Raw genomic sequence first — 26,658 nt, forward strand, 5'->3', positions numbered from 1 at the left:
AGCTATTGGATGAAACACAGGGCCCCCAATGGAGGAGCTATAGAAAGTACCCAAGGAGCTAAAGGGGTCTGTAACCCTATAGGTCAAACAACAAAATGAACTAACCAGTAACCCCAGAGCTCATCTCTCTAGCTGCATATGTAGCAGAAGATGGCCTAGCCAGCCATCATTGGGAAGAGAGGCCCCTTGGTCTTTCAAACTTTATATGCCTCAGTACAGGGAAACACCAGGACCAAGAAGTGGGAGTGGGTGGGTAGGGGAGTTGGGGAAGTATGGGGGACTTTCGGGATAGCATTTGAAATGCAAATGAAGAAAATACCTAATTAAAAAAATTGTTTTCCAGCATGCAAAAAATAAATAAATAAAAAATAAAAAATAAAAAAGATCAAAGTACAAAAAAATATTTGAATTAAAGATAAGGCATAATATGCCTATGTTTTTCTTAAATTCTAGTTTATTTGATTAGAACAGAAATCACCTATTTGCCAATGATAAGAAATATGGATTCTGGATTCATTCTTTCTTCTACATCATAATAGTACACATATCTGAACCTTTCATATAATAAATGTACTACAAGCAGTACTATGTTATAAAATAAGTAATTTTAATCAAGTCAATAAAATTCCACCTCCTAAAACGGTTGGACTAACAGGATCTAGAATTTAAAAATATAATTGGTCATAGTTGTCTTTTTCTACTGATCATAATTGATTTGATGATTAATTCTTTACATTCCTATGTTTACTTTATAATTATTAAATTATGCTAGTTGTCATAGCACTAGGTAGAATGAAAGGCTTAAATTATTTCAAACTGAAAGAAAAACTGAAAGTAAAAGGAATTCAAAGAGATAGAATATTAATAAAAACATATGGTTGAGGTTGAGGATTTAGTTAAGTGGATAAAATGCTTAAAGTGCAAGTGGGAGTACGTGAATCTACACCATCATCTATGACCAACATAAAACCAAGGAGGAGATTATATGTATGCAATCTCCACACATGGAGTGTTCATTGGCCAGACAGCCTAGATAATCAGTGAACTCTGAGTTCAGTAATGTACCAAGTCTCAATAAAACCATGTGAACATGATACATAAAGACCCTGTAGTCAATCCACAGTCTCTGTATACAGATATATGCAAGCACATGAACTCAGGGAAGGGAAAGAAGAAAAAGAGGACCCACAAATAATGATTTTTCAAAGATTCAAGCACTAGTCTATTCTACTTTTTATTTTTATTTATTTTAATTGATTAAATTATTAGCTAATTTTTGAGACAAGGTTTCTTTGTGTAGCTTTTGCAGTCCTGGAACTAGATTTGCTCTCTAGACCAGGAACTATGTGAATTCACAAAGATCAGCCTGCCTCTACATCCTGAGTGCTGGCACTAAAGGTATTTGCCACTAATATCTGATGTGTGCTTTTCATTTTCGTGATTCTATGATATTAGAAACATAAGTCAATCTCTCTGTTTTCTTTCTTCATTTATATTACACAAATATATTTATGATTTAACCACATTCAGATAATACCACTCCAACAATAAAAATAACAGAAACTAACAATCATCTGAATTAAATATCTCTCATCAATGAACTCAATTCTCCAATAATAAGACACAGGCTAACAGAATGGATGTGAAAACAGGATCTATCATTCTGCTGAACACAAGAAACACACCTCAGTAATAAAGATAGACTTTGCCTCAGGCTAAAGGGCTGTGAAAAATGTTTTCCAAGCAACTAGACCCAAGAAACAAGCTGGAGTAGCCATTCTAATATCCAATAGAAATAGACATTCAAACAAAAGTAATCAAAAGAGATGGGGAAGGATACTTCATACTCATCAAAGGAAAAATCCACCAAGATGAACTCTCAATTCTGAACATCTGTGCCCCAAATGCAAGGGCACTCATATTTATAAAGGAAACATTATTAAAGCTCAAGACACAATGAACCTCATACAATAATAGTGGGAGACTTCAACACACCACTTTCTCCAATGAACAGGTCATAGAAACAAAAACTAAACAGATACAGTGAAGTTAACAGAAGTTGTGAACCAAATGGATTTAACATATACTTACAGAACATTTCACCCCAAAACAAAAGAATATACACTCTTCTCCGCACCTCATAGAACTTTCTCCAATATTGGTGAAATAATTGGACATAAAATAAACCTCAACTGATACAAGAAGATTGAAATAATACAATGCATTCTATCAGATCACCATGGACTTAGGCTGGAATTCAATAACAAGAAAAACAGCAGAAAACATGCATTCATGTGGAAACTGAACAACTCTCTACTCAGTGAAAGCTTGGTCAGGAAAGAAATAAAGAAACTTTCTAGAATTCAATGAAAATGAGGGCACATCATACCCAAACTTATGACACATAATCAAAGCATCGTTAAGAGGAAAATTCAGAGCACTAAGTGCCTTCATAAAGAAACTGGAGAGATCAAATACCAGCAACTTAACAGCACACCAGAAACCTCCAGGACAAAAAAGGCAAACACACCAAAGAGGAGTAGAGGGCAAGAAATAGACAAACATAGGGATGAAATCAACCAACTAGAAACAAAGAGAACAATATAAAAAAATCAACAAAACTAAGTGCTTGTTCTTTGAAAAAAATCAACAAGATTAATATTTGTGATTTTAATATACATTTTATGTTATATAAATATGTCCATATCTATGTTACATAAATAAGTCCAAATATATAATGCAAAGTGATTTTTCTATCAATTCACACTATATATATTTTTTAAAATTCATAATCAACCGCATTTTGGAAGCCCGCCAAAATAGCTGAAAGAGTCAGATGCAGATATTTGGACACAACCAATGGACACAAGCTGCCGACCACTGTGGTTGAATTAGGAAAAGGCTGAAAGAAGTTGAGGAGAAGGGCGACCCTGTAGGAGAACAAGCAATCTTAATTAACCTGGACCCCCGAGATCTCTCAATCACTTGGCCACTAACCAGGCAGCATACACCATCTGATAAGAGGCCCTGACACAAATAAAGCAGAGGACTACAGGATCTAGGTACAATAAGGGGTGATGCATCTAACCCTCAAGAGACTGGAGGGCCCAGGCAGTTTAGAGGGCAGGGGAGTGGGGAAGAGGTATGAGATGTGAAACAGTCAGAAGGTGGACTGGGGGGAAATTAAATATGGAGAGTAAATAAATAAATAAGTAAATAAATTCATAACTAACAGTAGTCTAAATTTTATTGGAATTTATTACAGTTTCTAATTTTTGCACATATGTATTCATTATATCCTTCATCTCTTGAATTGTATTTATATGTGTCTTTTATTTTATCAGAAAATGAAAATAGAATTTAAGCTATAAATAAAACAGGAATTCATAATATACCAAAAAATGATCTCAAAATTCAGTGAAAATCATATGAAAATTACAGGTAATAAAATGAAGTTTCCACTGAAGCCTCAGAAATATGCAATATTTACTACCAATTTTGTGAAAGAGAGGTCAATATTGCTTTCCCAAATTTCCATCATTTTCTATCTGAAAATTATTAAAAAGAAAGAAAGTTGCAGAAAAAAAAAAGAACACTAAGAAGGCATTATATAGTGGGAGTTAATTTAAGGAATTGCCTTGACTTTGAAGTCTCACAACTTAAGATTCCACTCATTTTGTAATGTTATGGCTTCCATAGATGATGACTCATATCTTAGATTGTTGCAAAGTAAATTAAAACTTTGTAGAAAAAAAATCATCATTCTAGATGACAGTAAGAAAATTTGTGATTCATGGAAAGAAATCAAATACCGAAGTTGGAATTAACACGGAAAAAAATGAGTTCAGCTATCACATATGACTTTCAGGGATTCAAGATCTTATAGAACAAAGTCAATACAAATATGATTATTTGTATTAGAAATAGAAATAACTATTGAATTGAATTAAATAAGAATTGGAGTGTGAAGATGTGGCTAAGTTGCTTCAGTCTCATGGTAAAGTGTTAAGAGGAAAGGGTCCCTTGCTTTTGTGTGAGCTAAAAAAGTGTTTTGTTGTGTTTGTTTTTTAAATAGAGTCTTCTCATAGTAATGGCATTGTACACAGTGCTGAGATGCAAACTAAACATTTAAAAATTTATATAAGATAAGAGGATTTTGTCTCCTATTTTAGAAGTTTGTTCTGCTGTGGAAAAGACATTATGAAACTATTTCTGCAGTACAGCAGTGAAGGCAAGTCAATCAATGAAGCAAACTTCTACATTTTATTTTACATTATCAACTCTATTCTTAGAACCAAACCTTTTTTCAATGTCACTGTGATTTTAAAATGTTTTGAGTACAGCATTCCTTCTCAGAAGCATTGCAATCCGTACTGAACAAAGAGTTGTCGAGTGCAATAAAAATATGACTTAGTATTTCCTGTGTTGTCTTTATCTTACCATTAAAGAGGCTCACACACAAGTCATCAGTTGCTGTATTATTTTATGAAATTTCTAGTCAACCCTTCAAAAGCCAGTCTCTGTTCAATCAATAGCTCTAAATGCTGAGGCAAGAATACTAATAAAAACATAATAACTTACTAAAAGTGGATATTATTTCTAAATCTTTGAGCAATAATATATTTTAGTTACTATATTCATACTGTTTTAGACATAATGATACAACATAAAAACATTACAGTGTATAGTAAGCATAGAATATATATATATATATATATATATACACACACACACACACACACATATATATATATGTATATATACACATTATATATATATATATATATATAAAATGGTGCAGTGCTCTACACCTGAATTTTTGCAATGTGTTGAAATATGCTTGTTGCAGTTAAAACGTTTTATAACATATGAAAGTTTAAAGAACATATTCTTGGAGTAATGGAACAAAAAATCAAAGTCAAGAGCAGTCATTTCTAATGTGTCCATATGTTGCACAAATTCCTAGAAATGCAAATAAGCCAAACACATTTGTCTTGTGTGAATTTTTATTATTGGGATGAATACCATGAACAAAATCAACTTGGAGAGGAAAGGGTTTATTTCATCGTACAACCTCCAAGTCTTGCCCAAAATCTAAGGGAAAACAAGGAGGGAGGAAACTGGAGATGAGACTGAAGCAGAAGGCACATTGCTTTTTCAACTTCTCCCCATGGCTGGCTCAGCTTGCTTCCTCATAGCAACAGGGACAACACCCCCAAAGTTGCCACTGCCCACAGTAATTAAGGTCCTCCTGCATGTACTATCAAAGTAAAAAATATTTTAAATATTTATGTCTTCTTTTTCTTTTTTCATGTATATTTTTTTAAATTAGACCTCTATGTACCTGTCGTTGCACACAAACTTGTAACCATATACTTTCAGTGTGCCAAAGATTGAGATTACAATATATGTCAAGGTACCCTGTCATACTTTTTAATACATTTATAAACTAAAAAGTACTATAAGAATATTGGACAGGCCCAGTACAGGGGAATTCCAGGGCCAAGAAGTGGGAGTGGGTGGGTAGAGGAACAGGGTAGGGGGAGGGTATAGGGAACTTTCGGGATAGCATTTGAAATGTAAAAAAAGAAAATATCTAATAAAAAATTTAAAAAAAAAGAATATTGGACAGCTTTATGTGAGCCAGTTCCACATGAATATAACTATTGAATCAGATCACTTCATCATATACAAAGGAATGGTTATTCTTGATATTTATCTGTAAGAACTAGAGTCTGTTTAAAACTTAAACAATTTGAACCTAACTACTATTTTTGGAGAGACAAAGTTTATATCACAGCACAAATGATTAGATTTTAATGTGAATCTCTTGAAGTTAATCATCTAAATCTGAATTTGGAATCTTTTATGCTGCCTTCTGTTCATAATGTTAATAGTATTTACAGTAAAAAGAAAAAAGTATGTGTCAGTGATACAAAAAAATGGAGAAGTTGGGGAGAGGAAGGAAGAGAGACACTTGGACTTTTGGCTCAGTGATCACGTGATACACTGTTTCCTCTGTCATTGACCTGGCAACCACATTGATGTGATTTGAGTCTATGTTCACCACCTCTATAGTTTTATATAAGAGGAGACATCTAAGCCATTTAGTACATGTAGGAAGGGAAAGGAGACAGTGGTCTCAGCTAAAGAAAGTCTCATTGCTGGTTAGGAGAGTATATGTATCCGTGAGTGTTTGCTACTCCACAAAACCACTGGCTATTTGCTTACCAACTGTTACTCTAATTTATAATGAAATTCACAGTCAGATTGGTTGTTCTCTGAGTAAAATTCTGCTCTAGGGGGAATTTTTCTAGCAATTGTTTTTATAAAACTATATTATATATAGGCAAAGAGACTGCTATGACCGAGATATACTTTGATCCTGTTTGACCCAGTTATAAAATATTATGCATGACCATATTCAGATTAATTTATATCAATCGCAGATTTTCACTGAGTAAGTGATTAATCTGTTCCAGTGAAAGATTTCTTCAAGATAAAGATGATTAAAGATTTTAGGAAAAAAATAAAGTGTTCACCAATGTATTTAGACAGCAAAGAAAACTAGCTATTAATAACATTAGGATCATCTAATCAAAACTAACATACTAATGATGCATTTAACTTTATTAAATTTGTTTGTGGTTTACAAACGGTTTGTTTGTGGTTTACAAAAGAAAAGCAGTTATTAGTTGGGCTTTTATGCGGTCTTTTTTGGGATCTTAAAGTTGTAAGCTTCCTGTCTAATATATTATCATGCCATATTGCAGGCTCTTTAGCCTCTCACAGGAGAGTTCTAATGTTTTCATTTTGTTTTGTTTTGTTTTATGCAACACTATGTGTAACAAGTTGCTTACTTGTTTTGGATCCCAAATTCCATACTTAACTAACAGGGAACATATAAGGTTTATGATAATGAATATATTACAAACCCATAAAAAGTATAGTTTCTATGTGAAAAGTTAAACAGATATAGGTTACTTCAAATTATGCCTTTAAGCTATTTGGGTTTCATTATAAAATAAAATGGAGTGAGTCAGACAAAAATATATAAAAGATTTACACATGCTACACGAGGATTATGTCCCAGAAATTAAACAATTTAGATATCAGTGGTTTTTTCATTATCTATCTATCTATCTATCTATCTATCTATCTATCTATCTATCTATCTATCTATCATCTATCTATCTATCATCTATCTATCTATCTCTATTATCTATCTTATCTAATCTGTTCTGATCTCTCTCTATTTCAATTTCCTCTCTGCATATGTAAACAGGAAAGCTTAAGTGATATAAGAACTCAGATGGATAGAACTTCATTTTATCACATTAAAAAAATACATTTCACCTTAAAAAAACAGAATATTGTTGATTTGTTTCAACTATTAGAAAAATAGTTGATATTTTGCCGCCAAAAAATAACGTAATGAATTTGCAGTTTTCTCTAACTCCTTGGGAAGATGTTTTTGATAAGGATTTTTAACATAGCTCCATACATTCACCTATGACCAAATTAATGGCCACAATTATTAACACCTTGTGTTTGAGAGTGCTAACCATGGGTCAGTGACAGGATTGTCTCAAATAGAAGTGATAATCTGAATAGAGATTCTTGTTTTGGGCCTTGAAATGGTATCATCTTATCACTTTTTATCTACATCTCATAGAACTCTCTCTCTCTCTCTCTGTCTCTTCTCTCTGTCTCTGTCTCTGTCTCTGTCTCTGTCTCTGTCTCTCTCTCTCTCTCTCTCTCTTTCTCCCTCTCCCTCTCTTTCTCTAAATACCTGCTGGCTTTAATGAGATTTACTGAGCTGAGGGAATGATCTAAAATGTCAGTTCAAACACTGTTGTACACTGCCAAATACTTAAGAACTTCTAGAAGACATGTCTGCGTGCATGACAATCACTCTTTTAAATGATGCTTACTATGAAAGATACATTTTGTATCATCCCTTTCAAAAGAACAACCACACATACTCTTTCACTTTACATTTAATCTAAGTTTTGTTATTAATTAAATACAAGATATTTCTTATGAGCACAATATGCATAGTTGTTGTTTCCTACAAGATCTTTTTGACATCCTTCTTCAGAGTATTTCTCTGTTAACAATCACTGCCTCTTGTTATTTAACACATAGCCTTCATGTTCTTTTGCTATTTAATTTTGGGTTTTGATCTCTGTCCCTTAATTTCTGCTTTGGTGCAAAATAAGCACAAATAAATCTCCACAGTTCAGTATCTAAAAGGCTAATGTTCACATGTGCTCAACTTCTGATTTTGACAAGCAAACTTGAGCGTATTCTGATCCATATCAGACTGAATTAGGTCTGACACAGTTTCCTATAGTCAAACACAACAGTGTCTCTTCAGTGAAACCTGAGCATTGACAACTGAGAGATCAATAAAGAGTCTTAACATCCTCAGGTCAGATCAGGGTTTTCTGCAGAATAAATAAAGGAAATGTTAACTTTTCAAGCTTTGTTATTTGATTAGTAGTGACTAACGGCCTCCAAAGAGGAAAATGTAGAGTTTTCTTTTTAAAAATCTTCCAAAGAATACCATGTGAATGTTTATTAAGTATAACTTTAGAGAATTTTGAATAAATGAATAAATTATGAAAAAGAGATCAACCATTCAGATTGTGAGTTTCAGAACAGAAGGGGCTTGGCTTAGGGACAACATTAAATAGGTGGTTGCTAAACTAATAATAAATTTTATTAAAAAGAAACTAAAATTTTGAGCTACTTATCTCAATGCAGTATCCTTTTACTCTCTAACCCCAGGATGTAATTTTTGTTGTTTTCCAGTTTGCAAATGAGGAAATGACTGAGCTGTTTCTCCCTAATCTTAGCGGAAATATGACTTATGAGACAAAATAATTGACCTTAATGCCACCATTGAAGTTCCATAATCCACACTCCCAACTATGATGCTCTTCAACATTGCTTCCTATTGTAATAAGCCCCTGACCCCAAACAACTTTGTGAGGGAGAATTTATTTCAGTGTAAGTGTTTCAGTCCATCACTGAGGGAAGCCAGACTAGGAGCTTGAGGAAGGAGCTAGAGGCAGGATGTAGAACCGAGAAGTTAGAGAAGTGCTGCCCCCTGGATTGCTTCTCCCTGTCTGTTCAGCTACCTTTCTCTTCTATCCCAAATCCACATGTTCACATATAGTAACACCCAGAGTGGGCTGGTCCATCCTGTATGAATTAGAAATTAAGAAAATCTTCACAAACCTGTTCACAGGGGGATCTAATGGAGACAATTGCATACTCAAGACCATTCTTCACAGGCATGTCTAGATTGTAACAAATTTAGAAAAAAAAAATAGTATGACATATGGCATGCTGACTTGTGTCGTTTGCTAATTTATGCCCCAATGGTTGGATGAATGTTAGAGAACTAGAGAAATCCTAAACTAAACCAAATAAACTTGCACATATTTATGTGTGAGGTATGATCATATTTGAAACAAAAAGAAATTATTTTGAATTAGACATATCAGGCCACTAATGTAAATTAAGTCATTACTAGCTACTCTAATTTTGAGAATTATTGTCATAGTCTCTCAAAGCCATTATTTTTTATCTCTTAAAGGGGATATAATGACGTCTTGCTGTGAGGAATAAATCACATAATTTATGCTTACTCAGATTACCTCAGGTCCTTCTACCATCAGGAAAGTATTTTTCTTATTAGCACTGAAGTTCCAGTTTATGTATCCAGTTGTGTAAATTATAAGGCTGGCTTTTTTTGGAGGGAGGGAATTGGGTGGGAGAAGGGATGGAGAAAGGAGAGATCAGGTGTAGGGAGTACCAGGGAGCAAGGGTCAGGAGAGTGAATGGAAATCAGACAGGAGCAAAGCAACTCTAGGACTTGCCACAGACCTGGGATGAGGGAGTCTCTAAGGATGAATCCATCTGAAACTTCCAGCAATGGGGCATATGAAGCCTGAAGTGGCCACCTACTGTAGCCAGGCAGGTCACCCAATAGAAGAATAAGGACACCAACTTACTTACAAACCTTTGACCCCAAATTTGCCTATCTATAAAAGTGAAGGGACAAAGATGGTACAAAGACTGAGGGAACGACCAATCAATTACTGGCCCAATTTAAGACCTATTCCAAAGACAAGAACAAATTTGTGACACTACTAATGATTGTTATTCTTATAGACAGGGGCCTAGCAAAACCATTCTCTGAGAGGATCCACCTTGCAGCTGACTGAAAAAGATACAAAAAGAGACAGCTAAACAGTAGACAGAGCTCAGGAAGCCTTGTGGGAAGAGTTGGGGGAAGGATTGAGGAACCCAGGAGGGATAGGGACTTCATAAGACCAACAGAGTCAACCCAGCTGGACCCTTGGGGGCTCCTAGAGACTGAATGATAAACCAAAGAGCATATAAGGCCTGGACCTACCCCTTCTCCAGACATACGTAGCAGATGTACACCTTGATCTTCATGAGGGTCCTCCAACAACTATAGTGGGGGCTTACCCTGACTCTGTTGTATGCCTATGAATTGAATTTTCTTCTCATAGCCTGGCTGTCTTCTCTGGCCTCAGTGGGTAAGGATGTTTCTAATTCTGCAGTGATTTAGGTGTCAGGGTGGATTGGTACCCAGGGTGGTCTCCTACTTCTCAGAGTGAAGAAGAGTGGGGTGTTGAGTGGAATTGTGTGAGGGGAAAACTGGGAGAAGGAGGGTATGTTTGGGATGGAAAGTGAATAAACAAACAAACAAATTTTAAAAAGAATAATAAAGACAACAACAAATAAACCTGGGTGTTCCATTTCTTACTGATCTAGCTGATGGCATGAGAGTATTTGGTAGATGTTCAATTAATTAACTCTAAATACTGATTATTTCTCATACTATGGCACTTAGTTCAATCAATACAAGATGAGAAGGACAAAGAATGAAGTCTTCCAAATGAAAATTCCACATGTTGTCTACAATTTTACTTTCTGCCTGTGGTCTCTCATGTGAATTTCAGACCTGTTTAAAGGCACACACACACACAAAAAGCCTATTGAAATAAATTGTGTGTGTGTGTTTATGTGTGCATGTTTTCTCCTAGTTATAATGTCTGGTAAAATCTTGATTGAAACAGTAGCTACATGTATTATGACATCATTTGATTACTATTTCTGAAAGTTGAGAGCCTATTCTAATAGCATATGTGAAAGCATTTTAGTTTTTTCTTCTTCTTCCTGAAGGTCTGAGGAAGTTCAGAAGTAAGGAAACAACATAAATTTCAGAATGAAACTAAGTGTAATTTTGAGAAGCCAACTGCATATATACTATTGAAAAATTGAAATTCAAACTCATAAACTCATTTTATATATACATATATATATATACATATGTATATATATGTGTGTATATATATGTATGTATATGATGAAAAATTATAATTGAGGTAACTGTTATATTTATCCAGGGTCTTTCATTAAAACATTTTATGTTAATAAAAGATAAAGGTTTAATCCTTAAAATTAGTATAATGTAAAATGGTGCAAAAGGACTTGCTTCATTTGAATAGTTAAAAAATCATGCTTTTCTACAATGGTGACATAAGATATATTTAAATCCAAGCATTTACTAAGACCAATCAAATCAACTAAATTTTATTTATTTATATTCACATAAATTATGTGACAAATGCATGAATGTAGTTTAATATACCAATGAAGCATTGATAATATCTTAACGTTTTAAGAAAAATAGCCAAGATAATATACTTTAGTTATTTGTGCAATTTAATAGTAAGTTTAACAGAAAAAAAACTGTAAAGATGGGAGTATATTCAGAAACTCTTTTATCTTCATTTTTATTCAGTGGCAAAAGAGATGTCTCAGTGCTTAAGAGCACTGACTGCTCTTGTAGAGGACCCAAGCTCATGTCCCAGCACCCACAGGGTAACTTATATTTTGAAAAATTTATTGGTTATTTTATTTATTTAGATTTCAAATGTGAAACATTCACAACTATAATCCATGGGTGGGTGGGGGGGTGGAACCCAGTGCCCTCTTCTTGCTTCTTCAGGTACTAGGTATGCACACAGTCTACTAATATTCATGCAGGGAAGAAACTTATCTATATAAAATAAAACTAAGTCTTTTTAAATGAGTAAAATAGATTAAGTCAAGAGCAGTGCACATGGCGATGAATAGTAGGAGGTAGAAGCTACTGATTATAAAAAAAACCAATGGGTAATATGCAAAAATTGGAAAAAAAAGAGCTACTTAGAACTGGTGACTTAATAGGTGAATTACATGACTATTCAGATGTTCATGAATTGATGCAGCTTCAGTGTTTATACTTCAATGCTTAGTGGAATGCATTTTCAGCTCTGGAGGATTCATCCTTTGTCACAAATGTACATATGAACAAAACACACCTGCAAGTTCAACTCTAGGCCCAATGAAAATGTTTTCAATTATTTTAATACTTTGCCCTAATTATCTGGCACACATTTCACTTGAATGAAGCAGACATTGAGAAGTATGATGCCATTCAATTTTCTATCTCAGAGCATATTTATGGAAGACCAGGACATATGCTGAGTGAAGAGTAGAGGAGACTGAAAGACATTGTTTCCTGAGACAATCACCAGCTAGGTCAGGTAAAGAAACTTCAACAAAGGTGTATGTTCTTACAAGGATGCCAATGTCAATGAAAAGCCCTGGAATGGCATCAAACAAAAGAGCATATCATAAGCTTCCCAATCTCATCTCACAATCTGCCTCTGTACCCAAATAGGAATTAGAATTTTAGAAACAAAATAATGTAAATAGATACTTTTGATTAAAAATATTTTATTGTTAATTGATTCTAAAATTAGAGAAGTAAATGGGAAATATAGACAAAGAAAAACTTTAATATCTGGAAAATATTATTCTACTCCTAAATTATTTATATTATTTATATTATTTATATGCCAGTTAGTCATTCACTCACAAACACCTAGGAAGCACTTAGAAAGTGGAAGGAAGCCTACTACCCTGTCCCTGGAATGGGTGCTGTGACATGGTTGGTGTACATGATGGCTTTCTGTCCTGTCTGAAAACGTTAATAAAATGAAAAACAGTTTTGCACAATTATCATAAATGTAAGTTTTCTTGTGTGTTCTGCAGAGGTGCTATATGAAAATCATTCTTTCTGAGATCGCACTGCTGATTTAGATTAGTTTCTATGTGGAATTTATTTCTAAGTTAGACTCAAGATTTTATATGATTTCTAAAAGAAGTGATGGAGACTAATCTGAAATGCAGAAATTTTGTCTGAGTGACTTAAATAGGAAGTTGGATTGAAATGTCAGGGAAGAATTTAGATTCTGTTATTTTTAACATTTGGATCATCTTGATGACACAGGATGTAAGTCCAATTACCTCCCATTACTCTGTCCCAGAGTTTGGTTCCTTTGTCGTACACACTCATACCTTTGCACACTGCAGTCGCAGAGTCTTGATGTTGCTTGTTTCTTTCTGATCATTATTATCCAGTGCTTGTGGAGAGTACTGGTCCATTTAGTGGCTAGAAAGAAGCATATATATATATATATATATATATATATATATATATATTGAGAGACTAAATGAATAGGGACTTCAGGAACAGCACCATTTATGTGATGTATCTTACTGATATTATCAGTAATATGTGAAAAACAAGGTCTTCCAAAGCAAAGCTCACAACTATTTAGATCAGTGGATTATGCTTCTTTGGTGTGATTTTATACTTGGACTACATACTTTAAAATCAGATATTTATAATTGTATACTGATAGGACACAACAAAGTGTTCTCATTGTGATATCCTCATATTTGATCCCATTTTTTTCTTTTGACTTTATTTTTCTCTCCTCATCTACTCTTCCCATTACTCCTCAATATCTCAACTATATCCTTATTTAATTCCATCTCTCATTCTCCCCCAGCTTTGGGATAAAGTGACTGAGTTATCAACAGAGCCACTAAAGTGTTTTTATTTACATGGTTGTCTTTTCATCCCATGAACCTTCCTAGTGTTCAGTTGCCATGTTTCTGGAGATGCAATTCTGGTGACTACCCTAAAAGATCTACATGGCAACAATCACAATGGTAGTCTATTTTCCCAGTGCAATGAAATTTATATTAAGTTATACAACTGCAGCTTGAATATGTGTGGGGATGGAGAAAAGCCCTGTTCTAAGTTGCTAGAAATTCATGCCTTTTACAGTTTTTTTCTTTCCTTGAGTTTCTTGCAATTTAGTATAATCAATATAAAGGCTTGCAAAAAAGCAACAGACTACAACATGAGCAGCCATTAGCAAAGTTCAAAAATTTCTTGGTAATTCATTATAATGGATTAGTAATTCATTAGAGTTCACCTGACAAGGAAATTTGTTTATTTAAGTAATATGGCATATTGTGTAAATGTAATTATGAATGATAATATTAGATGAAGGCATCAGATTCTTAGGAATTTTACAACAGTTCTGAAGCACATGTGGATAGCATATTTACATATATGCATAAAAAAGGTTTAAAGTAACTCTTTAAAGTCAATGTTTCCATGACACATCAAGTAAGTCTATTTGCCTTAATAAATATTTTTAAATATTCATGTAGAATTTAACTTGGGAAAGATTCTCAAGCATCATCGTGGGCACTGCAGATTACAGAGCATAACCAACAGAATTTGGTGCTTGATGCATGGAAGCTGGATATCTAAAATGTGAGTTCTAATTATTGAGTTCCAAAAGACTCGTGTCCTCAACCAGGGCCTGACATGTTCATTTTTATCTTACAAATGGCCAAAAAGAGGGATTTGATGCAAATTTGACTTCCCACAAGGCTATTAATTCCATTCATGAGGACTTGAAACCTAAGATTCGGTTACTGCAATAGCCATACTTTACAATATTTTACCTAGTTTTATGAATTCAGCCTGTAACTTTGGGGAGAGGATACCAATTTCTAAGTACTCGAAATGAAGTCCTTTCTTGTTAAGAAAAAACAAAAAACAAAAAACAACAACAACAACAAATACCAGAAAAGGAGAAAAGAGAAAACCTGGACATTGACTAAAAATAAAAGGTGATTTAGAATATTTTAAGAAAGTTTATATATGAAGTTGAAAGAATGATGTATGAACCAATATGGATAATTTTGGTATACCACAATTAAACTCTGATATAAGTAAAGCATGGGGAAGAAAATCAGAATATAACACAAACTCTGTGTTAAATATCAGTAAAGCAAATATCTGAGAAAGGCTTGTTTCTAAAACATACAAGGAAATCATAAAATTGATCAGCTAGAAAAGAACAACCTAATTACCAATTGTGCAATAGACTTGAACAAGCCTAATGGCATGAAAGATCCACAAATGTCAAATAAAATATTGACAAATGCTCAACATCATTTGCCATTATTAAATTACAAGTCAATTTGGCAATGACACATTACCACAAGTCTATTTCAGCAGCAAAAGTCTAGTGGAAAATGTTGAAGCCAGTTGTTAGCAAGGATATGAAATCACACATAAATAGAGGAAATATTGTTCATTTGTTGGTAAAAGAAGAACAATATATAGAACCTCTGTTATGCAATTGAAAATGCTTCTGTAAAAGTTAGCAAGAATCCTTCCATATAGTGACTCAACCAACTCATACATAATACTTAACTAATTAATTTTTATTTATGTATGCCTGCATTTGGATATGTGCAAGTGATTGTAGCTGTGCTCACAGACCAAAAGCATTGATGCTGGAAACTGAATCAGGTCCTTTGCAGTAACAGTGCATTCCCTTAACTGCTGACAATTTCTCCAGCCCCCTTATTTAACTAATTTGAAAACTTGGTATGCCTAAATAACTTGATAAGTAGAAGAACAACCCAGGCAATTAGAGTTTGATTTTTAGAACCCACACCCACAATCTTGTATCCTGGGTTTCTCAGTAAGCTCAGGAGCACACGCGGGATGCAGAAGCAACAGAGATTCTTGGACAGAGTCACTTCAGAACTTCATCCTCAGCCTGGAGGCTGAACTGAGCCTCAGACCTCTGTGCATCATCCCTGCCAGAGGAGAGCTTACCTGCAGAGAGTGCTCTGACCTCTGGGACTCAGGAGAGAGTTGGACTCCCAGGAGTGCTGACAGATGCTAACAGAATCACAGAAGGAACAAGATCCAGCTGGAGATAAGCTAGAAAATCTAACACCAGAGATTACCAGATGGCAACAGGCAAACGTAAGAATCTTACTAACAGAAACCAAGACAACTGGGCATCATCAGAACACTGCTAAACAGGTAAAAGTTCTTAAAGAGGAATCACAAAAATCATTTAAAGAATAACAGGAAGACACAACCAAACAGGTGATGGAATTGACAAAACCATCCAAGATCTGAAAATGGAAGTAGAAACAATAAAGAAAACCCAAAGGAAGACAACTCTGGAGATAGAAATCCTAAGGAAAAAAGTCGGGAACAATAGATGCAAGCATCAGCAACAGAATACAAGAGATGGAAGAGAGAATCTCAGGTGCAGAAGAGTCTATAGGGAACATGAACACAACAAAGAAAATGCAGAATGCAAAAAGATCCTAACTCAAAACATCCAAGAAATCCAGGACACAATGAGAAGACCAAACCTAAGGATAATAGGTACAGATGAGAATAAAGATTTTCAACTTAATGGGCCAGTAAATATCTTCAACAAAATTATAGAAGAAAACTTCCCATACAAAGAAAGAGATGCCCATGAAAATACAAGATGCCTACAGAACTCCAAATAGACTGGACCAGAAAAGAATTCCTGATGACACATAATATTCAGAACAACAAATGCACTTAATAAGGACAAAATATTAAAAGCAGTAAGGGGGAAAGGTCAGGTAACATATAAAGACAGGCCTATTAGAATTACTCCAGACTTCTCACCAGAGACTATGAAAGTCAGAAGATCCTGGACAGATGTTATACAGACCCTAAGAGAGCACAAATGCCAGCCCAGGCCACTATACCCAACTAAACTCTCAAACACAATAGATGGAGAAACCAAAGTATTCCATGACAAAACCAAATTCACACAATATCTTTCCATGAATTCAGCCCTTCAAAGGATAATAAAGGGAAAACTCTAACACAAGGAAGGAAACTATGCTCTAGACAAAGCAAGAAAGTAATCCTTCAACAAACCTAAAAGAAAATAGCCTCAAGAACAGAATCCCAACTCTAACAACAAAATAACAGGAAGCAACAATTACTTTTCGTTAATATCTCTTAATATCAATGGACTCAATTCCCCAATAAAAAGACATAAATTAACAGACTGCCACCAACCTATGAGTATGGCAGAATATTATTAGGCATCATTCATTGGCATTTTTTTGACATTCATGTTTGGCTCTATCCTAGATCTTTGTGCCATCCGGATCACTGGTTCTGCTTCTCCAAGAAGTGTCAAAGGTGGCCTAACACTCATGACTTGGGTCTCAAGCTGGATCCCTCATTGTTTACCCACACCCGCTACTTCTCCTAGTTTCTATAACCAGACAAGACTTCAAGTAGAGGGTTTGAGACACCAATTCTGCCACAAAACCTTCTACCTAAAATTTGTCCTGCTAGCATTGTTTGCTGGGGTAAAAGTGACATAAGCTGTTTTTATGATAGTACACTTATGTCTACATAGCACTTTCAATTTGGCAAAGACCATGAAATGTAACAACACAAGAAATTAAATGCATTACCATTTAAAGATTTGGGAGTTAAGGGCCTGGAAAGATGGCAGAATAGATATATTCTTATAAAAAATATTTACCACACAAGCATGAGGATCTGCTAATAAAACAACAGAGGGTGCCTGGAAGGCAGAGTTAGGTGCAACTTTGGGGTGTTGATGACCAGCCAGACTACCAAAATGGCAAACTTCAGTTTAACAGAGAGACCCTGTCTAAAAATAATGTGACTAAGGGATGGGTAATGACCCCAGCAGGCAAAAGACTTGAAAGTATGATTTAATAGAATTCAGATCCTTAGTATGCCCCAAACTCTGGAAGGATGTCACAGCATAAATATAATTCAATGGCCAGGAAGACAGACATGTGGTACTGGAGTAATCTGTCCAGATATGCTATTTTTATTGGTCAATTCTGGGTTCAGTTGTGAAACTCTGATTCAGTGAATAAGCTAGAGAATGAAAGGAAAGACTATTGACACGTCTTCTAGCTACACATACTTGTGCAGACATAAGCATGAACACTCACAAACACCCATGCATCCACTCATATATGAACAACTATACACACATGCATATCCCACAAACAGGTATATAAAAGTTAAGGTACAGAAAAATTGGAGAAAAGACCTCAAATTCAATTACTGTTTTGTACCCCACATATAGTCACATGCAAACACACACACACACACACACACACACAAACACTATCTCTCTCTCCCTTTCATACAAAATCACATAATATTAGAGTTCATAGAATCTAAGATTTTTATGAATATGTGACATGATATATATATATATATATATATATATATATATATATATATATAAAAAAAAAAAAAAAAAAAGACAAACACTCAAATAAATTTTTATATAGATAATATACAACATATATATATATATATATATATATATATATATATATATATATATTCAACACAAACTACTACATATAGAGACACTTAAAGACATACACATAGATGTATACAAAACACACTCACGCCCACATAAGCATATAGGCATATGCTCATTTTTTCTAACAGTTGAGAAACTCAAGAAATAGAACTACAATGTCAGAGAACCTGCATAGTTCCTCGTTCTTATGGATTACAATTCTCCTTTTGCATAAATGAAAGCTTGGAATAGTAGCAGATTCCAAGAAAGACAGGAACATGAAGGTTCAGGAGTGCTGCAGTAGTTACTTTTCTGTTGCTGTAATAAAACACTGTAACCAAGGCAACTGATAGAAGAAAGACTTCAATTTGTTTTATGGATAAGAGTCCTTCATGGGAAAGAATCGTAGCTCCAGTTGGCAGATGTGGCAGCCAGAACAGAATGCTAAGTGTTCACATCTGGAACCAGATGTGGGAAGTAAAGAGAAGACTAGAAGTAAGGGAGGATTTTTAATCTCAAACTGATGCTCTATAATGTACTTATTTCATCAAGGCTATACTACTGAAGCCTCCCCTAACAGCTCCATCAAGTGGAAAACAAAAAGTCTCCATGCTCCACACTATGAAGGACATTTCTCTTCCAAACTATTACAAGTTTCTAGTAAATCTTGAAAACAAGTAAACGCGAAGGAACAAAATTGCAAAATCACACACCAGACACTGATTGGCAAAGATAGAAAAGTGATTTCAACAATGTTCAAGAAGTAGCTTTAGATCTCATAATGTAAATAGAATGTCCATTAATGTCACAAATAAAATAATTGAAAAACAAATAAATGTTGGCGAAGAATATAATTATCTCATTTAGAAGAATTCTAAGTGAGTTATGTAAATAACTGTCAAATAAATTATGCAAATGGTATATATTCACTTATGGATACTAGCTACAAATACACAATACTCATGCTACGATCCACAGAGCCAAAGAAGGAGGAAAAGGGGAGGATGCCTGAATCTTTCTGAGAAGAAGAAATAAAAGTTTATCAGAATTGACCAAGGGGAGAACTGGGTGGGAGATGGGATGGGGGGTGAAGTGGGAGGGTGTATCAGATGTAGGGAAAGATGAAAATAAGAGGCCAAAGAGTAAATGGAAATCAGCTGGTGGGGCATGGGGGAGGGTATCTCTAGAATGTAACAGAGAACTGGGATGGAGCAAGCTCCCACTGTGAGTGTGACTTTAACAGAGACTTTCTAACACTGGGGAGCCAGAAGTGGCCATGTCCTGTAGCCAGACAGGACTCCTGTCTGGAGGGAAAAGGACATCAATCCACCCACAAAGCTTTCAACCCCAAATTTGTCCTACTTGTAAGAAGTACAGGGACAAAGATAGAACAGAGACTGAGAGAACGGCCAACCAAACTGGCCTAACTTGAGACCCAGCTCATGGGCAGGACACCAATCCATGATACTATAAGACAAGAGCCTAGCATAACTGTACTCTGAGAGACAACCAGGTGATGGAAACAGATGCCGAGACTCAAAGCTAAACATTAGATGGAAGTTCAAGAGGGACTCTTATGAAAGGGTTAGAAGAAGTATTGAGGGACCCAGTGGGAATAGGAACTCAATAGGAAGATCAACTTACCTGGATCGTTTGGGGCTCCCAGAGACTGAGCCACCAACCAAAGAGCATACATAGGCTGGACTCCCTCCCACATATACATAGCAGATGTGCAGATTGTCTTCATGTGAGTCTGCCAACAACTGGAGTGGGTCTGTCCCTGACTCTGTTGCCTGTCTGTGGATTCCACTCCTACTGGGCTGTCATGTCTAGCCTCAGTGGGAGAGGATGTGCATAGTCCTGTAGTGACTTGATGACCTAGGATGGGCTGGTACCCAGGGATCCTCCCCCTACTCAGAGGAAAAGAGCATGGGGGTGGATATGGGGATGGGGATGGGGGNGGGGGTGGGGATGGAAGGGGCTATGTGAGAGGGGACTGGCAGGAGGGGCTGTGATCCTATGTAAAGTGAATACATAAACTAATTAACGGAAAAACTATGCAAATTTTCTAGTTTTTGAAGAACTGTACAGAATGATTATTTTTTTCTTGTAAGAACAATGCTAAAGTGAGTACAGTAATGAATGTTAAAGTTTCCAACACTGAGTGACCATCAGTGACTGTGTCATTTTCTGCTTCACGATGAAAACAGCACATCCCTTCTGGCTGTCTTAGATCAAATCATAACATCCTAACAAGAACATGAAAAAAAAAAAGATCAAAATCTCTAAAAGGAAACTCTGCACAGTATTTAACTAAGACTCTCATCAAAATGCGCCGTCACCAAAGTCAAGATCCCCGTATCAATGCAGCCAACATATTCCATGCTTGCTTTTCATTTTAACACCATGGTTGCTTCAATTTTATTTCACAATAGAATTCACATTTAGGTGATATTTATATAGTGTCAATTATTCATCCGTGCATTTTCAAACAATTATTAAACTAAAATGTCTACTGTGCCTGCTTACCTCATAAATTATGCATCATTTAAGATCATTTTTGTTATGATCACATTTCCAGTTGCTGTAGATGGGTTTCATCTATGCCTAGTAAATGCTACTATACTTGTAACACTACAATGTTTCTTTGCCATATTAAAAAAAATGGTGAATGATGTCAGAATTACTTTCATTTGTGTATTTTGTTATATTTGAAACAAAACATTGCCTGGAGCTAAATAATGCTTCCCAAATGACTTGCAAAGTATAGTTATATGATAAGCATGTAAATGAGTAACAAGAAGTTGTCATATACCACATACATGTAATTATCTGGCAATTATTCTCGATATGGAAGAAATTTAAATTTCTTGCATTATTGAGGTGTGGGTCACTGTCTGTTCAAGTCAAATTAAGCCAATTGTCATTTTAAATGTAAAAACAGACTTTCTTTAGCATGCAGTATTATAAGGAAGTAGATACATACTGCGTTGCATATAAAAGACACTCTTCATGTCAGCAACCTTGGCTTTCATCATTTCCCACTACATACATACAAAGTAAATACTTAATACAGTAAGCCTTCAATTTCAGTGTCATTGCCAAAAGCTGTAGTACTATGGGCTATTTTTTTTATTAGACAAGTCTTTCATTTGTGCAACATATCAACTCACAATACATTCACCTGCAAATGGAAGAAAAGTCAATTCTTAAAATCAGTTACAGGTTTGTCTCAAGCAAGTCAAATGCAGTCAGGGCCTGAAGTGGCAAGGGTTTTCAGTGTTACAGGACTACTTACTCAGAACCTAGGCAGAAAGTTGCATACATTGCATACACATGTGTGTAAAATATACAACATATATATATATGTGTGTGTGTGTGTATACATTATATATATGTGTGTGTGTATATATAATATATGTATATGTGTATGTGTATATATATATATATATAATGTATGTATGTATACCACATATTAGGTGTTCCTGGCATCTATACTCAGCATTTCATTGGCTTAACAGGGAAACTTTCACTTCTATCTACAAATAGCTGTGAACATGATTGTTCTAGCCTCTATGCTGGTGAGAGTAGAATAAGAAAAGAGTTTTCACTGAGTCAATTCACTAGCAATATATTTAAAAAGAGAAAAAACTAAATTTAACATCGGTAAAAAATACATATGTATTTTTGTGTGTCCATACTGAAAGTACATGCTAAGACAAATATAACTCAAATTTGAACATAATTTTCTGTGTTTATCAAGTTATTTGCTTAATTTTACCATTACATTATGGGACAACTACATCTATACTAAACATTGGTCTCCATTTTGACAATGTATAGGTGTACTTTCGTGGTTAAGGGTAATTATTTAGTAATTACAAAAAAAATTATTTGTTACATTTAAAAAGTCACAGTATTTCCCATTGTGTGTATGTATGTGCACATAGAATCTTATTTTACTGCTTCACTATCTCTAAAAAATACACAACATAACCCTGCTTTATTATGTAGTGGGAAAAAGTTTTACATGAGCAATTTGAAATTTCAGGGTCTCATCAATGAAAATGCAATTGCTATCTAATTTCTGGTATATTTAACTCAAATACCTAGAAATAAACTGCAAATATAAAATCACTCAAAATAAGAAGAGAAATTTTGTTGTGTTTCTTTCAAAGGGTAACTTTGCTGCTTTTATTCATTATTCTTTTAGATATGTGTGTCACAGATGATTTTTTCTTAAAAATTGATAAAATAAAATGCATCCTTTACAATAATTGGAATGAATTCATTGTGTAGGACAATGAAAATGAAATCATGTCTTCTTACAGCATGGATTCTTCTAGAAGAAATGACAGTCACAAAGGACTTATTTATTTTAATACAGAATGTGATCAATGGCTGGAAAATGCTCTACAGAAAACATATTACTTTTGTTATGCCTGGAGGTTAAACATTAAAGTACTCCCCTGTTTATTTTTCAAGATCTTGTTTCTGTTGGCAGTTAAAGGCACTAAAAATATTAGTAGAGAAGAGTTTCCTTACTTCACATGAGCTTATAATAAATCATCTACAAGGATTCCCCAGAGTCTATACTGTTGGCATATAATAGTCTACAGAACAACAATAATCCCTAGGCTTGGGGATGCATTATATGGTTACTTTCCATAAAAATGATAGTACAGTCTAGATGCTACAGAGGAGATGAACCTGCCGAAAGTCTACGGGAAAGGGAAGGTTTGTAATGCTTCTGCTTGACAGGTCATGTTTCTGCATTTGAAAATTTTACAGGAACAATAAAAATTAGGATAGGTCCATCCTGGAAAAATTCTAGCAGTCCATGTTGAATGGAATACAAAGTACTATAAATGAATCATGACTAAATGTTGAGTGAACATTTCCTCCTGGGAAGTAAAACTCCCATGGTGGTCAGCTTTTGAGTGAATATAAATTTCTACCACTTGACAGACAGAACTTTATAAAAAAAAATGGTGCATCTCCAAAATGCATATCAAATTAAGGAACATTTTCATAGTGAACTATTTTTTCATAAACCTTTTTCTACATATTCCCTAGTATGCTATTCTTTCCATCTAAATGGTCACATAAAAGGCTTTTATGTAGGATCCATTCTTTGTTTGCTAGGAATCAGAAGCAACATTAGTATATACATATTAAATATTGGTAGATACTACTGCCACAGAGTGATCCCATGTATGGGAAGTAATCATAATATAAAATGTTAAGAAGAACAAATCTTAAATGAATATATGATAGCAGACGCAACATTGATAAAGTATTGAAACATGTCCTGAATGGTAAGAAGGGGGCATTTGCAGCAAATATTTCATAGATTACGAAGGTTGTGAATTTGTTGACCATCCTAACTTTGTTAGGACTCTCCAAATCTATGGTGCATTTTTCCCAAATCTTATCAACTTGAATAACATTAGTTCATTGTAATTGATTAATTATTCAAGCCACTAATGTAATATTTCACTGGTTTCAAGTGACAGTTGAGTTGTTTTGAGGAAAATCTCAGATCTAATGATATGATTCTAGGTAACAGCTCATTGGTGTTTTGTTTTGCATCTCTCTCTCTCTCTCTCTCTCTCTCTCTCTCTCTCTCTCTCTCTCTCTCTCACTTTCTCTTTCTGTCTTTAACTTGACAGAAGACTGTCTTAATGAAAAATAAAATTGAAATAGGTAAATACAGATAAGAAACCCACAGCCTATGATCTTGACGCCAAGTAAATACTATAAAAGGAGGTAATACAACACATGTGATAGTAAACAGGAAGTGTGAAAAGAATACTGGGCATTAAAGTTGTAAGTACTGGTGATTATAGCAAAGGGGTAAGTAAAATAACAAAATGGGGGCAGTATAACCACACTGAGGATATATGAATAAATGGTACAAGCCTTAAGATATCCTACTAGTCTGTAGGATAGTAAAAGGGGAATTATAAAAGAAGAATGAGTTTAAATTGAAGTACCCTACATGGCCAAATCTATGCTGTCTCCAGAAGAGTCATTAGATGAAAAATCTCAATTCGGGGAACAGGTTACTGCCATATCAGCTATTATTGGTTATGGATGCCCTAGAGGAATTCAAAACAGGCTGTGTCTATTAGTCTTGCCTGCCTACAATAACTTGATGAAATCATATTCTTGAAGAACTACATATTTAAGTTTCAGGACATAGATAACTGACTATAGTCTTGAACTGTCCAGAAAACTTCCTGTTGGTTTCCAGTGCTCTTTGGATGGGTAACAGGCCTGTTCTACAGGGATGAATTTGTGTTTGTCCCTGTAAAATTACTCAAAATATAGGCCAGACAGGAAACTCTACTTATCTTGTTTTCTTAAATGGTCATACTTCAAATACACTTCTAAATAGTTTCATTTGTATCCATGGATTTCATAGATTTTTGCTGTTCTAAATCTTTATCTTAGAAGATTCTCATTTCAGCAGGTAGTTTATGCAGCAACTAAAACTGCTCAAAGGACTGATGAAGTGACTGTGTTATCTTAACTCAATATAGAGCTAATATCATTCCCAAAGCCTCGTGGAAAACTGTAAAGTACATCAGAAGGAGTTTTCAAAGTTAGGGATGGGTAAGAGTCCTGAAAATGCTGGCCTCTTAGCATAGATGTTTCACAAATTAACTGACAGTATCCTTGGTTACCTGACCAAGACCTTGACAATATTAATAGAATTTTTAAAAATCCCTGCACGGAAGAGGGAGATTCTTCTGGTACACCACCCTTTACAGAGGAGATAATGGCAGTAAAGAATGATGTTTTTCATTTTTGCTAGGGAAAGATATGGCCATTGGTAGGATGGCCACACCCCAGTGGATGACCTGATGCACATGTACATATGTGGAGCACTAATTAGACTCAGTGGGTGTAAATTAAATTAAACAGCCTTGCAGTTAGGACACAGATAGGTGATCGACAAGGAGGCAGCTGGAGGAGTGAGTAGAGTGATGCATATGACCTATCAGGATATATTTTGTGCACATATAAAAGTGTCAATAGATAAATAACTATAAATTAAAGGCATTTTAAATAATTCAAATATGACATAAAGTTGGGATGGACAGTATTGAGGGAATTTTTTTTAATAAAAACAAAGTATTGAAAACAAACGGTACCACCTTTGGAAGAACAAAGAACAAAATTTACCTAATAGTCTAAATTTAAAATGAAGATTATTTGGTTGGATCAAAACCTGTCTGGCCAAATCTAATGACAAGTAAGGACAAAGTAAAATGTCAGGCTGAACTCATAACTGGGATCAAAACAAGTGTCACCAAGCAAATACTATTGGAAACTTGAGTGGTTGGAACTAAACCAGCATCTAAGCACAAACATTGTCGGGGAGTTAATCTGAGGCAGGTGAGACAGTCTTTATAACACTCCATCCTTCCAGACAACATTAGGACTTAAGGAACAATTGCTGAAGAAGCCTCAGTTAAATCAGTCAATTCACCCAGAACTGTCAGACACCAGCATCTAATCAAGAAGTTAAGCTGACAGCAATAATATGTATATTATCTTTAAATTACACTTTGATTTATTGTATGTGGTACATGCAGCAGTGCATATATCTGTTTAGGTCAGAGAACTATTAGAGTGAGTCTTCTCCTTCTACCTTCTAAGTCCCGAGGATAGAACTCAGGTTAGAAACTTGGAGGCAGATAACTTTAATCACTGAGCCCTTGGAGATTGTTCCAAATTTCCTTTGTAGGTACCAATCCAGGCAAATGGGAGACCAGATAAAGGAGTCATTAGGTTCGGTGAAGTTTGTAATATGCTGAATCCTGAGTGAGGGTCAATGGTAGAAAGACGATGAGGGATACTGAAGAATACTGGGATAGAATAAGGGATTTATTACTGGTTCACCATGAAAAGAGAAAACTCAAATCAAAACAATAAAGCATTAACCTACAGATGGTGTTGATGAAGTACTCATTAGATCAATAAGGAATGTTTACAATATCTAAAGAGAAAAGCACAAATATAGAAA

This window comes from Mus caroli, chromosome 5, assembly GCF_900094665.2.
Source record: "Mus caroli chromosome 5, CAROLI_EIJ_v1.1, whole genome shotgun sequence".
In the NCBI taxonomy this organism is placed as follows: Eukaryota; Metazoa; Chordata; class Mammalia; order Rodentia; family Muridae; genus Mus; species Mus caroli.